This window comes from Passer domesticus, chromosome 6 (assembly GCF_036417665.1).
Source record: "Passer domesticus isolate bPasDom1 chromosome 6, bPasDom1.hap1, whole genome shotgun sequence".
Taxonomy (NCBI): domain Eukaryota; kingdom Metazoa; phylum Chordata; class Aves; order Passeriformes; family Passeridae; genus Passer; species Passer domesticus.
In genome coordinates this window covers 60,234,800-60,241,953 of record NC_087479.1, presented here as the reverse complement: position 1 = coordinate 60,241,953, position 7,154 = coordinate 60,234,800, and positions in this window count along the sequence as shown.

The window sequence follows — 7,154 nt, the reverse complement described above, 5'->3', positions numbered from 1 at the left end:
CCCTCTCCACTAAATGATTTCTCCTGCAGGAATAAACAGAGTATCAACAACCCCTTCCCCACCTACCTTTTGATTCTAATACAGATGTCATTACCATGCTTTGGAAATGGTGTGGAGGTAATTTGTAGTATTTTGTTGTTGGGTTTTTGTTGGGTTTTTTTGGGGTGGTGGATTTTTGTTTGGTTTGTTTTGTTTTTATGGTTTGTTTTTTTGGGTTTTTTTTGTTTGTTTGTTTTGGGGCTTTTTGGGGTTTTTTTTGGTTTGTTGTTTTTTGGGGGGGGGTTAAATTTTTTTTTTTTCAAATTTTTAATTTTTATTTCTGTACCTAACCAAAACACTGAAGAGCTCTTTGTGCAGCCCCTCTACAGGCCCAGCCAGCTCCCATTAATGCCAACAGAAGCCTTGCAATTGACTTCCAGGGAGAAGAGGAGTTTGTTGTTAAGCACGATAATATTTGTTTCACCTTCACCCATGTTAACCTCTTAAAAGGTTTATATTTATGGGCAACAGTGTCTGCTCCTCTCAGAGGGGTTTTGCAAAGGCATAGCATTAACCTGTCATTTGATTTTCCACTTGAGCTGGTGTACACACTGAGGCAAAGAGCAGCACTAAGGTGTGTTGGTAATGACTCCCCAGGATAAATCCATGCATATTTTACATTACAGTGTGACCCTTACGGCTTAGGCTCTTATCTTCCCACAAAAGGTGATTTGCATCCAGCTGGTGACCAGGAGGTGCACAGAGAGGTTCACACAGGACACCCCCAACATTCCAATGGCCTCAATGTGGCTTTTGGGTTTATGGCCAAAGCATCCCATTAGCTCACAGCTCTATTTAATACAGCTGTGAGCATAATTGTGTGAGACAAAGGCCATCCTTCAGCAAGGACAGCTGCACAGCATTAGCACTTTGTTCTTACCTGATTCAGAGTTTGATTTTTAGTTCATTTAGTTTGAAATAGGAAGCAAGGAAAACATCTGAGTCCCCTTGTCGGAACCCAGGACATCTCTCTGGATGCCCTGGATGTCTCAAAGCCCTGGCAGGGGCTCGGAGACCCTGTCAGGAAGCCAAAGACACCTGGAAATTTGATCTCAACTCATGGAGCAAATTGCCAACCTTATATAAAGAATTACAGGCCACAAAAGTTTAAGTAGCATAGTAGTAGCAATCACAGGGTGAAGGAAAAAATTTTGGAGCACTGTACAGGGGGGTTTTGAACCTTGTACAGGCGGGTTTGGAATCCTGTACGTGGGGGTCAGGAGTCCCAAGATGGAGGGATTTGGGCGTGCCCTGTCCTTCTTCTTTCTTCTCCTTGGTATCCATGTTCAGGATGATGTTGGCACGTGTGGATTGGTTCATGGTGAAGGTGCACTTGCCAACAAGGGTGAAAAGTATTGGAAATTGAAGGTAAATATCTTATACATAGTTTCTACTATAAAAGAGACAACCGGCCCATGAGCGGGAGAGAGTGCCCTTGGCTGTCTTGCTGATCAGACCTCGGCTGGACAGACAGAAAAACTTTGTAGATAAGCAACAATAAACTCAACTGAAGACCAAAAGCAAGAGTCCAGACTCCTTCTTCAGAGCGTGGCCTGCCCAGAACCACCTTTTCCGTGCTGGGGCAGAGACAAGTGACAGCCGACCCCGGCATCCCCTCACAGTATGCACTACACATCTGCTATGCATTTTTCTGAGTCTTCCTGCTCTGAATCCTCATGTTATCTCCCAGCTTTACCTTATACTTCTGATGTAGTCATTTATTGCAAAAGCATTTCTACGCTATCCTATTTCTTTCTAATGGAACGCCTCAGATAAAAGCAATAAACAGGCTCAAGAATTGAATCTTTTCCTGCATCTCTACAGAGATTGCTGCAAGCTGCACGTTCAAAATGAATTGCAGTGATGCAGTTCAAACATGTTTAAAGTAACAACCTATTCATTCTCAGGTATGGGGGTTTGGTAGGTAAGTGAAATAAAACAACTTCTCTGGTTTGCCAGGGAGCTGGCTGAGAAACATTTGCTTCTTTCCTGCCTATAATCCATGTCTTCTGATGGCACTGAAGGAAGCAACTTCTGCCTCCCTGTGATCTCTCTCAGGTGGGCTTTGGTGCTGCTTTGCCCTCCCACCACTTCAGCAGCAGGTGTTCCACACTGATTTCTGCTGTCTGTGCTCTCACACCACACCCCTGTGCACTCCCACAGGATCCAGTAATTTGATCCCAAACTTCTGACAGTGCAGGTTTTAGTTTATGCACCTGCTTCACGTACAATGGGCTCTGCCCTGGTGGCTGCTCATCACTTCCTCAGGTCCTGGGTATCCCTAGTTCCTTTATTCCCTGCTGGTGCCCACCAACGGATCTGACTCACCTAATGGATTTGTGATTTAATAGTTTTCTCTTCCAAATGCATTGCTGCTCAGAAGCACCCTGTGTACATATATTTCACATTAAGAAGGCCCCTCTGGGCCACTTCCCTCTCGCCAGTGACAGCAGTTACCTCCTCACTCTGCCATCAGCCACATTCTTACTTCCCCTACATCTGACAGCTCTTTAGAGAGGAGCTTGCTAATCCTCACATTCCAGGCACTCTTTCCAACAGCAATTACTCTAAGTTTTGGAAGGGAGACATTTTTGCTGCTGCTGCAGCACAGGCTCTGCTCAGGCTCCAGGTCTCACAGGGTGGCTGCAGGGAGCCAGAGCAGCGTTAGGATTTCATGGCATGCATGAACAAACCCAGCCTTGTGTCCTGTTCAGAGCTCCATGGCACTGCTGGTGTCTCCCATTCATGGTCTCAGCATGCTCCCCAAGCAGGCACAGCTGCACATTAGAAGTTTCTCAGACCATACCATTTATAATTTTTATAAAGATAATGAATGCAAAGTATAGAAACAGATATAGAACTGCCGAGAGCACAAAAAACCATTGCTTTCCCCCATCTGCCTAAATTACACCATGCTTGAAGGTAGCAACACTGGCAGAGCTGGTATTGCCCTATCAGTGTTCTGCAATCTCCTATCCAACACTCAAATACCACTTCACACTTCAAAAAGTAACTGTGTACTGACACAGACCATTAACAAATTAATAGGACTTCAAGCCATTCATCAACAGTCACACAAACTCTGCTTTAATTAATGAGCCATTCTTACCATTTATGTAATGCTCACTGTCCTTAATTTTCAAACATCTCAATAGAAGCAGATTTCAGATTAATATTCAAGCAGCTCAAAGCCTTAAATTTGCATATTAATCTTTGCTTTCTAAGTCACATGGAAAGGTATTTGAAAGGCTGGGCTCTGATCCTGTTGAAAAATAAGTGTTAGAATTATTAGATTTTCAACACCTTTTGGCCAATGGTTCTAAGATCACTGATCCTCTTTCTTTTTTCTCCCATGAAAACTCTAGATCCTTCAGTGAGAACTGGGACTTGAAACAGTTTGATTCTATTCCAGATGCAGCCCTAGGAACTAGATTGAGGGTGTATAGCCTAGAGTGCTACATAGCAAAGAAATAGTTTGAAATTATTGAGTTTTCAAAACAAGACTTTAAATACATTCAGGGTTAAAGCATAATGTTGATTTTGCTGCTTGTGTGATTGTAGCAGAGACATTTCCTGGCAGAACAGGGGTGCAAATGATGGGAGGGGAACTACCTTGATCCCCCTGGAGAGCCAACCTATGCAGTATTTGTTAAATTGGAGAACAACACCCATTCTCTCCATACATACACACGCAGCAGCTGAAACACACTCACAGCCTGTAATGTATATCTGTAACTCAAAAGATAAAAACCCCTTCAGACATCCCACAGAAATAAAGAACAAATATATTTAGCAGCACTATAGGCCTCACACAGCCAGGCAGCCACGGGGAAGCAGCTGAACTAAGTCCAGGAAGTGAACTTTACTCCATAAAACAGAAGAGCATGGAAAAATTAAGATCCCAACAGGCTCTGCCAGTGTAAACAAGGATGAGAGAGTGGGAGAGAGGGAATAATTCCTTACTCCCCCCAAATCTGCCAACTGCACACCAGATGGCATTGCCAAGCATGGGTGGAAAACATAAACAGGATCATTATATTTCCCATAGGAATAACAGTATGGCATGTTCAGACTCCCATCTTTAGTTCCTAGCAAAGAAACAAACAAACAAATGTAATGATGAAAAAAAAAAAAAAGAATGTATAGTGGAAAGACAGGAGAAAATCCAAAAGTTTAGCAACTCTTCCTAATCCATTTAAATATTCAAGAACCTCCAAGGGAATCATACAGCTCCTTCCTTGAATACATCAAGATCTATTTTCAAACCCTGTGCTCTTTAGCCTTCTGCTCTACTTCAAAGTTCATTTCATAACTTCAGTTGTTTGCAAATTCAGTTGCAGTGGTGAGCTAGCCATGAAAACACTGGGCAGAGCACAGAATCCCAGCTCTGGCATCCTTACTAATGGCTTCGTTTAAGAACATTCAATAGCAGAGAATAGTGGAAATCTATAAACTTTATTATCATCGTTTTTCAAATTAACAAGAGGCATTTCATTGCCATCAGGATTTCACACATGGCTTCCAAACACAAAGTGACAGGACTAAAAATGTTATCTGGAAAAATACTCCAAAAAGGCACCTCAGAAAGCACAGAGTGTTATATAGGAAATATATATAAGAGTTAAACAAAACTCCCCCCTTCCTTCTCAAGAACCTCACTGGCTGCCTTTTTCAGACATCAGTCCAACCCAAATAGCCCCAAACTTTCCCATCATGTCTTCACTACCAGGCCAGGCAGACACAGCTCTCAGCCTGACTTCTTCCCCTGAAGTGGTCAGTTTTATCTTAGTTTTTCATTCTCATTGTTTTATGCTAGCTTATCTTTAGCTGTGGTGTTGCTTCTCATTTCCTGTTCCCTAAATGAAGAGAAAATTAGGTTCTCAGTGCACATCCCAAATCCTATCTTCTTTCTTTCCTGCCAAAAATAACTCATTTCAGCGAGCTTGCTGGAATCATCACACTACTCAGATTTAGCAAGGCTGTTTTTATAGCCTGTTTAAACAATACATTTGATGGTGTCTCATCTGCAGCTGGTCTCAACGAAACCAGAAATACTCACACAATATTTGATAAGCTACTGTCTCCACAGTTAGAAACATAAACTCTGCAATACACGTGGCATTTCCTTCAAAACCCCTTTCCTGCTCATTTCAAATGCTTAGCAAATATTGTGTTACTCAGCTAAAGTTAGACAACAAGATTTGCAAAAAGCAAGATTTGCTATGAAGGCAGAATGCAGTCTTCAAAGACCTTGAAACAAATTTAAAAGAGCTAAGTTGAGTTTTTGGCTCTACCACAGCATTTCTGGTTAGTTTGAAAGTGTATTTCACCTGCAAAGGAACAATCAGAACAGTCCAGTGCCACTGAGCAGCACATTTCAGAACTGAACTAACATGGGAAACACATGGAAATGATTTTCAGGAGCAATGAATGGCTAAAAGCACCACTTTGTACTCCATATAAATATCAAGTGCCTTTTGTCGGGACCCTGCTAGTAAATCCTAACTCAGTATGGTGGCATTAAAACAGAATTTCAGGTTATTATATTGCAAAAGGTATTGGGGATTTCCTTGAGCAATCTCTGAGCTAATGCCATCCATACCTTTCACTGATGCATGTTACTCATCCAAGAGAAATCCTAACGTGCTGCAGTCTTACACCCATTCATTTTTTAGCAAGGGATTAGCATGTCACAGAGGTTGTTACAAGCCTGCATTGTACCATGCACCCAAAAGCTCTGCAGCAACGTTGCTCAAAGCCCTGAAGGCAATTTGTAAGGGAGGGGTATCTGTTTACGTGGAAGTAATTTCAGATACTGCATGGTTTGGGGAGTTTTCAGTTTTCAGAAAAACACAATTAAGGACTTTAGGCTTGCAGCAGCTGTTAGTGCTTGTTTTTAAAACACAGTCAAAGTTTCTGTTTCTCAGTAGATTGTTCTTCCAATCTTACCCCAAATATTCTCCACAAAACCTACTAACTTTAGTTGCTGGCAGTGCCATCAATATACATCACTTGTACACGTCTCTCTTCCCCTCTGAGACTGGAATTACAAAAGCTCTTCCTGCATATGTAGCACATATTTCTCTGTGTCTTGCAGAGAAGTTCTCAGAGCCCACACCTCACTTTGGCTTCAATAATTTTCACCACATAAGCTTGCTGTTGGAAGTGGAAATAACACAGCTTTCCATACTCAGTGCAGGACACAAGCATCCTTTTCTCTTCCAGCTGCTCCTTCTGCTGCAAACACTCCAAGACAGTTCTGCTTTTCAGCTTTTACTCTTGCACAGGGCTTTCAAAGGGAAACAAAGAAACAACTGCCCCCAGAGCATTGAAATGCACATTCTTTTTTCAGCCTACTTATATGAAGTGTTAGGATACTGTCAGGTGTTTTATCTCCATTTTGTTACCTGTGAGAAAATTCATTACAAGGATCTTTCCCTGAGAGGTATATTTATAATCCTGGATTTCTGTAACAGCCCAGCCATAGCAATGAAACCATTGCATTCAAATGTGCAGCTCCTATTCCTGCTCCAAGCCTGCTGAGGACCCTCCTGCAGTTCCTCCCTGCACAGCTTCCACAGAGGCCTGCACGCAATGGAACAAAATAATCTGCTCTTCCCCAGGACTGTATGGAGTCCTCAACACCCTGGATGGATTAGGGGATGTTAACACTTCTCCCAGGTAAGTTCACATTTTAAAGACTGAAAGCTTCCTGCATTTCCAGTCCCTTATTCCCATATATTCTGTCCACTCTTTCCATTACTTGGGATTTCTGCAGAAGCTCCTGTCTTCACTCAGCCTTTCTCCTGGCTTCATTTTTACCTGCAAACTCCTTTACAATTATTAATCTACCTTCCTTTTTATTCAAAGACCCTTCAGCTTCTTCTCCAACATCTCTGAACTCATTGTAGTTCATAATCAGTTTTTTATTTTCTCTTTCCTACATCTTCTTCAACTTCTTATTCCACTATTCAGTGGAATGCGTGCACCTACAATCTTTCACCTGTCAGGCATGATGAACTCTAAATAAATATTTAATATATAATTTTATATCAAATGTATCATTTGTAAGCTTAAATGATGTCTGTTTTTGCAGCTCTGATATAGCAAGGCGT